Raw genomic sequence first — 12,893 nt, forward strand, 5'->3', positions numbered from 1 at the left:
GTATGATTTGGACTGCTGCTGTTCTCCTGCCTGGTTGTTACTGTATGATTTGGACTGCTGCTGTTCTCCTGCCTGGTTGTTACTGTATGATTTGGACTGCTGCTGTTCTCCTGCCTGGTTGTTACTGTATGATTTGGACTGCTGCTGTTCTCCTGCCTGGTTGTTACTGTATGATTTGGACTGCTGCTGTTCTCCTGCCTGGTTGTTACTGTATGATTTGGACTGCTGCCGTTCCCCTGCCTGGTTGTTACTGTATGATTTGGACTGCTGCTGTTCTCCTGCCTGGTTGTTACTGTATGATTTGGACTGCTGCCGTTCTCCTGCCTGGTTGTTACTGTATGATTTGGACTGCTGCCGTTCTCCTGCCTGGTTGTTACTGTATGATTTGGACTGCTGCTGTTCTCCTGCCTGGTTGTTACTGTATGATTTGGACTGCTGCTGTTCTCCTGCCTGGTTGTTACTGTATGATTTGGACTGCTGCTGTTCTCCTGCCTGGTTGTTACTGTATGATTTGGACTGCTGCCGTTCCCCTGCCTGGTTGTTACTGTATGATTTGGACTGCTGCTGTTCTCCTGCCTGGTTGTTACTGTATGATTTGGACTGCTGCCGTTCTCCTGCCTGGTTGTTACTGTATGATTTGGACTGCTGCTGTTCTCCTGCCTGGTTGTTACTGTATGATTTGGACTGCTGCTGTTCTCCTGCCTGGTTGTTACTGTATGATTTGGACTGCTGCTGTTCTCCTGCCTGGTTGTTACTGTATGATTTGGACTGCTGCTGTTCTCCTGCCTGGTTGTTACTGTATGATTTGGACTGCTGCTGTTCTCCTGCCTGGTTGTTACTGTATGATTTGGACTGCTGCTGTTCTCCTGCCTGGTTGTTACTGTATGATTTGGACTGCTGCTGTTCTCCTGCCTGGTTGTTACTGTATGATTTGGACTGCTGCTGTTCTCCTGCCTGGTTGTTACTGTATGATTTGGACTGCTGCTGTTCTCCTGCCTGGTTGTTACTGTATGATTTGGACTGCTGCCGTTCCCCTGCCTGGTTGTTACTGTATGATTTGGACTGCTGCTGTTCTCCTGCCTGGTTGTTACTGTATGATTTGGACTGCTGCCGTTCCCCTGCCTGGTTGTTACTGTATGAGTTGGACTGCTGCTGTTCTCCTGCCTGGTTGTTACTGTATGATTTGCCTATTTTCAGTTATAAAATTCTTAAATCTACTCTGTCTATACTGTGGCTTTGCATCCTGGGTTCAATCTAAACCTCACTCCTGACAACCACTTTGATATGCATTAGTACTGTACCGCTGTACTGTACCACTGTACCACTTTGATATGCATTAGTACTGTACCACTGTACTGTACCACTGTACTGGACCACTGTACCACTTTGATATGCATTAGTACTGTACCACTGTACTGTACCACTGTAAAACCACCACTGTTAACTCTATAGCCTAATGGTAGGCCCACACCCCCAGTGTAAAACCACCACTGTTAACTCTATAGCCTAATGGTAGGTTAACTCTATAGCCTAATGGTAGGTTAACTCTATAGCCTAATGGTAGGTTAACTCTATAGCCTAATGGTAGGTTAACTCTATAGCCTAATGGTAGGCCTACACCGAAGGGATTCAATTCATGTCTCTCCTGTGCCACTAACATGAGGTACGCCCTGCCAACAGCCATTAAGAAATCTCTAAAACGACATTAGAGCTACGGCCCAGAGCTGGTAGAGGGTTCTGATTGGTTCAGACATTAGAGCTACGGCCCAGAGCTGGTAGGGTTCTGATTGGTTTAGACATTAGAGCTACGGCCCAGAGCTGGTAGGGTTCTGATTGGTTTAGACATTAGAGCTACGGCTCAGAGCTGGTAGGGTTCCGATTGGTTTAGACATTAGAGCTACGGCCCAGAGCTGGTAGGGTTCTGATTGGTTTAGACAGATTTTAATCAGGATGTCTTCAATTGATGATTCTATTAATTACAATTTAGGCATTTATCAGACTCTCAGTGGAATATCTATATAATTAATCTAGTATATAAACTATACTATAGTCTATACATACTATAAAGTGCTATGACTTGACTATATAAAATGCAATTATAGTGCTGTATAATTATACGTAACATGCTATAAGACTGTATAACATGCTATCTAAGTCTACATAAAGTTTTATATAATTGACGAAACCATTCTCAGTCCATTCACCAGGTTACCATGTGAGTTGTCCTTGACTTTACTGACATCTACAGGTGGTATTCGAGTATTGCACACAACCAAGTGTTGTTATAGTTTCACTACTTAAAAAAACACAAAAAATACATCACAATTCTTCAAAAAATGTAGACCGGAAGGCTGACAGGCTGTCATGGTGGCGGCGCGTTTCACTCGCGAGGCTCGGCGTCCCTTCAATGCATCCAAATTAGTGATTATATGGCTACTTTTTTTCTTCCAGATGCTGCTCTTCCGCGTTATCATATACTCGGCAAGAGCTTTTGGGCATCGGCTCACAACAAGGGCTAAACACTTCCGCAAATCCAGCGAAGCTCTACCCCGAACGGCTTCCACTATATAGCCTCTTCCTCGCTAACGTGCGGTCTCTGGAGCCAAAAATTGATATACTACAGCTGTGGATAAACACTTGTAAATGGTTTGGGGACTGCAATGTTATGATCATGACTGAAACGTGGTTAGGGGACCACATTATTAACAAGGTTGTCGACTTACCAGGACGCTGTCTTTTCAGGGCAGATAGAACTGATGACGGCAGTGATTCCAACTATAAGACCAAAGGGGGCGGTCTGTGTATTTACATAAACACCGCTTGGTGCACGGACAATGCCCAAATCGGGAGCCACTGTTCTGCAAACATTGAATATCTCATGGTCAAATGTAGACCTTTCTATTTGCCTAGAGAATTTTCAGTTATCATCATAATTGCAGCTTATATCCCACCTGACGCAAATGCTAAAGAAGCAATGAAAGTTATGTATGCTGCAATTAGCAAAGTACAGAACACTCTCCCAGAGGCAGTTGTTATTACTGGAGGTGACTTTAACCACTCTAAATTAAAGACTGTCCTCCCCAGATTCTACCAACATGTGTCCTGCCCATAGACTGTAAAAAATATGGACAAAGCGTCCCGCGGGTCTAACGTGAACGTAAAATGAAGCCTGTCAGTCCTTGCAATGGAAGTCGCCATCTTTCTAGATCCGTTTTGGCCCAGTTCAGGCCAGCTGGCCCATTGGCTGGCCCAGACAACGAGGCGGGACTTCCCCCTTCTTCTTCGTTGGTTTTTATTTTGACTCGAGTGGGTGGGGGATCCCGTTCATAGACTGTAACGGTAGCCACGCCCCTCAGAACATGCGCGACTTTATGGTCATTTTTCTAATAAATGGGACCATAATTTTCCAAAAAGAATATTATGACATTAGAAATGAGACTTTAAACTAGTGACTGGAAGCAAAAAGTATTCATGACCATGTTTATTAAGGTAATACAGTCTAGGTGAAGTTGGGCCCAAATACATGGACTTCTATGGGGCTATGGGTTTTTTTGAGCCCAATGAGAGCGCCACAACAGGCCATTATATGAACTTTCATTTCCTTAGTGGCTTCACAAAATATCCGTCTGACTGCCCCCCTGGTCCTGCCCCACTATTGGGGATAACATATTGGACCATGTCTATACCAACCACGGGCGTCATGTTTTAATAAAGTTAGTGAGTGCTCACAGTCCCGCCCCTAGCCACGCCCCCTGCCCCAGAGTTTTTTTTCTTTTCATTTCGTACTTTATTTACAGTTTGCTAATGAAGAGTAGCCTATACTCTGAATATATTCTTTCAAATGAGGTTTGGCCTTATATCAAACATACATGCTCAGTTTTTTTTATTCATACATTTGCAACTATTTTTATAAAGGTTGTAAGTACTACACATCAGTGAAATTAATGATGTATATTTCCTACCAACTTAAGAGAGAGAACTGACGACGGTGCAGGCAAATGAAAGTTTCCAAGTCCATTTTATTATCAAGAGTGTACAAAAACAGCAGATTACAACCAAATAAAAATCCCTGAGGAGATTGGGTCACTCCTCAATTTGAATTACAGTGCATTTCGCATTCAAGAGCCCACTATTCAATGCGAGACTTTTTTGCTATGATGTTGGAATCCGTTTGCCCCTTGGAAATAAAGCTTCCCCCCAGAAGTTCCAGACCAATATCTACGTAGTGATGTTATTCTCAAGTAATATCTACGGCCCAGGGGTGCCCAAAAGGTAGATCACAATCTACCAGTAGATCACACAGGCTGTGCAGGTAGATCAATCTAGATTTAGATTAGTCCCTAAAGAATATTTAATTTAAATATATAAAAAACAATTTGCCACCTGCCACTTGAGTTAAAGGTGACTTGATTGATTGACAAAAGGGGCCTGTATGCTTTTGTTGAGCTGATCATTTTGAAAGTAGCTCTCACGTCATAAAAGTGTGGTCACCCCTGATCTACAAGCTCAAGCGTGACGCGTTGTGGGCTTGTAGATCGGCTATTTTCAAGTGTAAAAAACAATAAGTACGACGGCCCGCCAAAATACATTTTGTTCGACTAAATCAACTGTAGATTTAACTAGTGTCGACTAACACTAAGACATTCCAGGTGACTAAAATGTGACTAAAACTAAATAAACTATTCAAGAGACTGAGTAAAACTAAAATCAAAATTTGCTGCCAAAAACAACACTGTTCTCCACCACACCTGGGGGAAACCTAACCACCATAAACGGTTTGATACGAAATAGCTGTCCACAAAAATTCTGCATTCGGGGCACGGTGGCACAGTTGGTAGTGCTGTCGCCTGACAGCTAGAAAGTCCTGGGTTTGATTCCTGCTGGGGACGCTGTGGGTGCTGGGGGCGTCATCAGTGCCCATACCTGAGGCGGGGTGGGCAAAAGGGCCTTTCTGTGTGGAGTTCACATGTTCTCCCCGTGTCCCCTAGGGTAGGTACCCTCACATGTTCTCCCTGTGTCCCCTAGGCCTATAGGGTAGGTACCCTCACAAAAGACATGCAGTAATACTGGTCTAAACTACCTCCCCCTGGCCAGCTGGGGCTCCCCCCTGTCAAGGTGTAAAGGAGCAACTTGGGCACTCAGGCATGAAGGAAGCATGAGTTCAAGTCCGTTGCTCTCCCGAGGTTGGCGGAGGGTGTGTAGAACCCAGGATCACATTAGGTCATTGACACAGGGGTGAAAAATGGGTTACAAAAATCGTGGGAAAGAATGCTGCGTTCACATTGGCAGATGCAAAAGATACAAAGATTAAATAAAGATGCAAAGCTACACGGTGCATTTGTATCTTTGTAGCTGAAGTTCATAGCGGTCAACGTGATCGGAAGTCGGGGGCCGATCACATTTATTGCTTGACCCCGTCTTATCGCTGCTTGCAGCTATATTTTCTTCTTCATCTTCTTCTTCTTCCGGTTTTCGCGGAACTTGGCATTATGGTATAGAGGGCTATGCCAAACGGTGAAAACATGAAGCCCACGACCATTGGCCAAAGGGTGGCGCTATAGCACTCAATTGACCTTGTATACCTTCTTAAACACATTTCTACACTGATTGGCACTGATTTTGCAAAACTTCGCAATATGCTAGAGTGCTATGCCTTCAACGGTGAGGCCCACAACCATTGGCCAAAGGGTGGCGCTATAGCACTCAAGTGAAAATTCTAATATCCAATCCAATCCACTTTATTTATATAGCACGTTTCACAACTCAGAGTTTACAAAGTGCTGTACAGGAGAAAAATAAAAACAAATGCACTAAAGCTACCACACAGAATCATTAATCTGATTGATTGACAATAAAATGACCCAAAATATTTTTGAAAAGTGAAATGCTCCTTTAACATGAACCATGGTAGCTTGACTGTTTATTTCCATTGTGGTCCTGTGGGTGTAGAACAACAGCAGGCAATACCCAGGTGTTTGTGCGTGTGTGTGTGTGCGTGCATGCGTGCGTGTGTTTACCACTGATGACATGTGGTCCAGGGATGATGAAACAGCGACCCAACAGGTGTAGGCCGTTGGAAGATAATTAATTATCCACGTCTAACGACTGAGGGTAACGAGTCACTGGAGATCTGCTCAAAACACGCACAAATTAATGAACATGCGTCACACAGATTGATTGATTGATTCTTTATTGCAGACTCAGGGGAATCCATATCACAGTACAGCACAATAGATAAAAAGAATAATAATATAGAAAGAAATATACAATAAAAAGAGTTCCACCATATTCAGTTTTGAACACAGACAAGTTCGCCAATGGTTCCACAGTCTGGAGGAGAACCTGACAGAACTACGTACCATGTTAGTGATGACATTAATGATGTAATTTACTGACTCAGATACCCTACACATGAATTTGTACATAAGATTGCGTAGCACAGCAGAGCAGGTGGGAACTCCAACACTGACAAACATTTGACTTGCACTGGAGCTTCTTGGAGCTCTCAGAAGCAGCCTCATACAGTCATTGTATGCCACTGTCAATCGCCTGATACTGGCCTGCTTGTAGCGGCACCACAGGTGGGCGGTGTACAGGGGTGTACAAAAGGATTTAAAAAGTGAGATCTTCACTGGTACTGAGCACACTGAGCACACAGCATGTTTCCTTGCGCATACAACATCCGACGCTGTCTAAATATATCCTTGTCATCAGAGAGTTAATTCATTCGAGATGATGTGGCCCAAATATTTAATCTCACTGCAGACACTAAGGATAGAGCCAGAGAGATAAAAATCAGGAAAGGTTAAATGTCTGTCTTCCCTGCTACGGACAATCATAATCTTGCTCTTTTTTGCATTATATTTAATGTCAAAGTCAGCCCCGTACTGTGAGCATGCACTCAGCAGCTGTTGAAAGCCAGCACTATAAGGACTAAAGATGACCAAATCATCTGCGTACATCAGGTGATTAACTAGCAGGTTTCCAACCCTACACCCTGTACCACAAGCATTTAATTCTGTAGATAAATCATCCATATAGACATTAAAAAGAAAGGGGGATAAAATCCCATCCTGCCTGACGCCATTGTTTACCCCAAAAGGAGCAGAGGTTTCTCATGATTGATGAGATCAAAGGCTCTCGAAGCATCAATAAAACACATAAACATGGTCGAATTGTGTCCATTATATTTATCTAAAATGTCTTTGAGCGCAAAAATACACATGTCTGTGCCATGCTTGCGCTTAAAGCCAAATTGGTTGTCTGTAGACACAATGTATTTCTCAAGTCTACTGAGAATGATTCTTTCCAAAACTTTGGACAAGACGCTGGCTAAGGCTATGGGCCTATAATTATCTGAGCTGTTCAGCTTGCCTACTTTGTCTTTGATGACTGGCACTAGCACCACAGAGAGCATAGATTTAGGTAAAATCCCGTGAACAAAGAAGCCTGTAAAGCACATTGCGATTATACGTAGGACACAGTTTCTCACTGGCACATTTAAGATGTTCAGCTGTTAGGTTGTCAGGGCCACCCACAGGCCTTGTTATCACCCAACTTCAGAACAACTTCATAAATCTCCCCAGGAGTGACAATGACATCATCATTCAATTCTGCATTATCCACTACGAACTGATTACTTTTCACACAGTTGAACAGTTCTGAATAATGTTTCTGCCATAACTGTGCAATTGCATCAGAGCCACTTACCCCATCAATATTAGATGGGAGACATGTTTTACAATTATTTATATTTCTTATTTCCTTCCAAAAGTCATTTACATTATTCTTTTGCAGCTTCTTAGCCAGAGAATCTGACCTCATTGTGTTTTCATTCCTTTTGATGAAACGAAGGGCACATTTGAAGTCAGTATTGGTGCGTTTTTTCATTTCGAACAGAGGTCCATGTCTCTCTTTGCCTGCCTCGGCCCATTTTTTAAAAGCATTTCTAGCCTCTAGATGGAGCTCTTGTACATGGTCATTCCACCCTGGCTTGGCATTAAATATTTTGGCCTTGTGTTTACAGAGAGCCCTGCTGGAGATGCACAGAGACGCCACAATAGATTCATACAGGGAACATAATGCATTACAATGAATAGGGTTTTTGCAGTGCATATCTCTACACATTACCACATCTTTTGGAACATTGATATTACCCAACAAGGCATCTGAGTGGTTCAAATATTTATCAAGATCTCTCTTGCACAATTTAGACCAGTCTATTTTACCCATACTTGCGCTGTTATCCACCGGCAGCAATATTGGTAAGTTGCCTGTATTTAATACCACACGAAATGGTATGTGGTCAGTGGTAGCCAAATCATACTCAATTTCCATTGATTCAATAGAGTCATGGGCATCCATTGTACAGAGGCAGTGATCCAGCCAGGAAGTGCTGTGCCAAGCCTCGCTTATATAAGTATAACTATTAGCTGGTAACAGTATCTTACTAGATAAAATCAAACCACTGTCTGAACAGAAGTCTATTAAATGATTGCCAAATAAAGATTTTGCATCAGTTACGTCAGCATTCAGGTCACCAACCACATAGATGGAGGTGGAAGGATTATCCTGAATAAAATACATAATGAATGCCCTTCTACTGAGATACTCATCCTCATTTTGATAGCACTCATACGGAGTGTAGACAATATTCACAATAATTAACTTTTTATCATTACAGCACAGCTCTATCCCAACAGCCCAGTCCACTCCCAGCCTATAATGACATTAACCAACTGGTCATATTTCTTATTCCACAGAGTTGCAACTCCCCCTGGGATCCTCCCTCGAACCACTTTAGAACACAGATCGGTGGTGGATTCCCCCGCCCCGTGAAAATCCTTATGGATAGAGTTTAGACCTTCCAGATCTTGTTTAGCCAGGAATGTCTCCTGGACACACAAAACGTCACAACTCTCCAACAGTTTGTCCACAACAATACGCCGTGATTCATCCGTTTCACTGTGGCCAACACGCAGCCCTCGCGCATTGTAGGATACAACACTGAAGTTCATGTTCATGTTCATGTTCATAGTGATTGATGTGTCACAGTGACTATGCAGTCGCAGATAGACTCTCATTCCGAGCAGCAGGTATATCGCTCCCCCCCGCGCTGCTATTAGGCTTTAGCCCACGAGCCTCATAATAGCGGCGGACATAAATCCCAGCTGGCCACAGTTTGGGATCAAACATTTCCTCAACACTATTACATTCGGCGGTAATGTGAAATGAACCGAATCTACTGTGGGGTGACTCGATTTTGCGGCATGTCATTGTCTTATTCTCCAGTTTCTCTGTTAGATAATTACGTATAGTATCCGCATCCAGAAGAGGGGAGAATCGAGTAGCAAACACACTCACCAGTTTGGTTGTCACCACTGCGATGTTGCTTTCCGTGCCCGTGCCAACTATGCCAGGGTTCTTCTGCTCACGTTTCAAGTTTGCTTGCTTGTTGTGATTGGGTCGCGCTGCTGCTGCCACCGGCTTCTTGTGCCCTTCCTTCACGACAACGCTCCACTGTTGGGACTGTAGTTGCGAACGTGGCGATGCAGTTGTAATGACACCTGTCACATCCACCACTTCCTCTTGTTGGTCGCCATCCGCGAGCCCTGCATGAATGACCCCCACTCGTGAAGTACTGGGGGTTCCACCAGAGCCCAAACCCGCCGGGACAACGAGCCGTAGCTCCCCGGCGCTAGACGTTAGCTCATGTTGGTGAGTAGTAGTACCAGAGCCTAAACCCGCCGGGACAACGAGCCGTAGCTCCCCGGCGCTAGACGTTAGCTCCTGTTGGTGAGCAGGGGCTGTTAGCGGGCACACCCCCTCCTGTGCAGTGACAGCCCTGCTGTCAGTGACAGCTGTCACCCGGCGATCTAGGGCCGCAACAATAGCACCGAGGTTCACACTCACATCTGTCTGTGTTTCGAGTGACCTCCTCAGACCAGAAACATCATGGCTCAGCTGCTCCATTCTGCTTAGCAGCGCCGAGACGTCCATATTGCCGAACCCCACAGGTGGTAGCTCATCCAGGTAGTGTGAGACAAACCGGGGAATATTTTCTCCGAGCTCATTGAATGCTTTCAAACAGGCCTTGACGTTTTTTAGGTCCTTCTGTGGGCCTTTGTGCATAACATTACGCGAGGTGGTATTTGGGCAGAGCTCAAACAGCAACTGCTTGGATTCCTCAATCCACTGGGATGAAAAGTTGTTTGTTGTCAGCATCACAATTTCATCATGACTCAGTGTCTTCATTTTGATCACAATAAAATGTAAAAGTTCGTCTTCCACAATCACCTTTCCATCCTCCGTTTTGTATATATCGGGTTTTGAGCGAGGGCAAGTAGAGCCTCCTCCATCAGCACGCACACCCGCCATTGTCTGTCACATGCCACGTCACCAGCCTGATTCGAACCCTGACGTGGACGTGGTGAGAGAGAGGAGAGGCGAGGTACACAGAGATGGGCAACAGTTAAATATTAATTAAATTAAATTAAATTAATGAACAACGTGAGTGTCGTGGACAACAGTTAAATATTAATTAAATGAATAAACAATATTTTAAAAAGGTATAATCAGTGATTTCACTTAATTCATATATTTTCATGGAGTTCCTCCCTGTCCCCAGTTAGCCAGGTGGCCCAGCCTTCATCCAATCAGGATAGAGAGGAGGGTCTTCCGCCAATCATGTCACGTGTGAGTGTGTGTGTGTGTGTGTGTGTGTGTGTGTGTGTGTGTGTCTCTCCCCCTCACAGGTCAAGTCAGTCTGTGATTGATTGTGCAATATACAATGCAGTTAGAAGGTATGCATATGCAGTATGCATAAAGTGAGTGGCAAATTAAAGTGAGTTTAATGTTGTTTAAGATAGGAGTTTTCCCTTTTGGATGTATGGAAGGAAAAAAGTCCTGTCTGACAGCCCATATAGGCTACATCCAAACAGAAAACCTGATTGACAGCCCATACATCCAAAAGGGAAAAGTCCTTGTCTTTAACAACGTTAAACTCACTTTGCCACTCACTTATATGCATGTGCATGCCCTCTATAACTGCATTGTCTGGCTATTGCAAAATCAGACTAACCTGACCTCTGTAAGGGAGAGACACAAACACTTCTAAAAGTTGTGCAACATTTCCAACAACAGGATTGAAACCAAAAGGTTCCACATTCAGTTCTCATAGTTACGTAAGAAATCCATTCGGTTCATTTCAGTTAATCTTTCAGTTCCACATATTGAGGGTTTATTCATTTAAGTTATGTTTTAGTTGTTTTAGAAAGACTTAAAATACTTTTTCACTTAAAAACACGTTCACCGTCTCCTTTAGCTTTTGTGTGCATTTTTTTGAATAATTTGTTCAGACATGCTCCCGCCATTTACAATGAGTCTAACATGGTTAACTTGGAGCTTAAAGTGGAACATAGGCTTGTGTGGGAGGTCAAGGTCAAGGTAAACTTTATTGTCCACAAGGGAAATTTGTCTTGGGCTTTCACCCCAGCTACAGCCACACATAAAACATCAATGACAACAAAAATACATTACAGAGGAAGACACAACATTACACAATTGCACACAGGATGGTGTGTCTGATACAACATACTGTACAGCTGCTTCTAAATATTGAATCAAGCATCTTAGAAACTGTCTGGGGTACACGGGGGGGGGGGGGGGGGGGTCCTCCAAATAATTGTGGGGGTCCCCAGATGACTAGCGTATTAATGTGCAACATTGTTTTCTCACTCAACAGTAAAGAAACCAACAAAGTGCACACATAGGCCAGGGTTGATATTTATAGTCGACTCATTGCCCCCGCCGGCTAATGCATTTTATGCGTCCGTTATTGAGGGTCGCTATAGCCCCTCATTTGCCCAGTTTGAGTGTTTGTGCGTTTGTGTGAACTAGGGCTTTCACTTCTAGTGATTTTTACTAGTTGACTAGTTGCCTACATAAAAATAAATAAAAAACAAAATGTTTTTTTAATAAGAGTTATACATTTAAAAACTGTGTAGCCTACATTGGTGACTATAACTCTAATCTAGTCAACTAGATCAACTAGTCAACTAGTACCAACAGGTCGACTACTGGATTTACTAGTCGACTAGTTGAATAGTCGACTAGTTGCTTAAAGCCCTAGTGTAAACTGTAAACGAACATTGAAGACACAAACTTTTGTCTTGAAGACAAATGTTGGCGTAACACAAACATTGAAGACTAAAGTGAGGACGCAAATTGTGATTGGCCAGAATGAGATGGTGATAATGATATGATGAGCGCCCCTCACTTCACACGGGTGTGATGATGTTTTAATGTGACAAGTAGGCCTATGAGTTGTAATAGTAGGCCTATAGTAGTAATAGACTAATAGTAGTTTAGCAGCAGCACATTTACATGAATATGTCCCTTTATACTCAGTTGTTGTTGCATTAGGTTTAGTAGCTAGCTGTAGCGGTGTAGCCTGTAGCAGTAAAAATAGCAGCAGCATCAGGGTATATTAACATTAGTTTCTTACCTTCCAGGTTCAAAATAAACACCTTTATGTGTTTTTCTTTCAATCAGAGCTGTGTGTGTGTCTACTCGCGTGGCATCTTGCCACACAGCTGTGGCCTAATTAAAGGTTTTCCTGGTGGAAAGCCTGGTGACACGAAGTTAAATTAAAGGTAACTATGGTGCAATTTTCCAAGTCGACCAGTGGGGGGCGACTTTTAGTCATAAATCAAATGAAATGTCTCCTAACAGTACAGTGAAACATAATTATATTTAGGAATCGGCTTTGAGTTCCATTTGTATGTGGGGAAAATTATATTTTGTAAGCTACAGTTTTCTGTTTTCTGGTGAATGTGATATTGACACGAAAATAAAATTTTTAAATGTCAAATATTATGTGAAAACAGTTCAGA

At 43.2% G+C, this 12,893-nt stretch overlaps 1 protein-coding gene across 1 annotated transcript in view; it reads left to right on the plus strand.

Moving 5' to 3' along the window:
* Nucleotides 1-12,893, plus strand: part of LOC308313869 (extracellular calcium-sensing receptor-like) — a gene marked incomplete at its 3' end in the record, with an annotated part of 196,766 nt that overhangs the window by 155,979 nt on the left and 27,894 nt on the right. The window lies entirely within an intron of this gene.

Source organism: Protomyctophum bolini, assembly GCF_963924005.1.
Source record: "Protomyctophum bolini genome assembly, chromosome: 4".
In the NCBI taxonomy this organism is placed as follows: Eukaryota; Metazoa; Chordata; class Actinopteri; order Myctophiformes; family Myctophidae; genus Protomyctophum; species Protomyctophum bolini.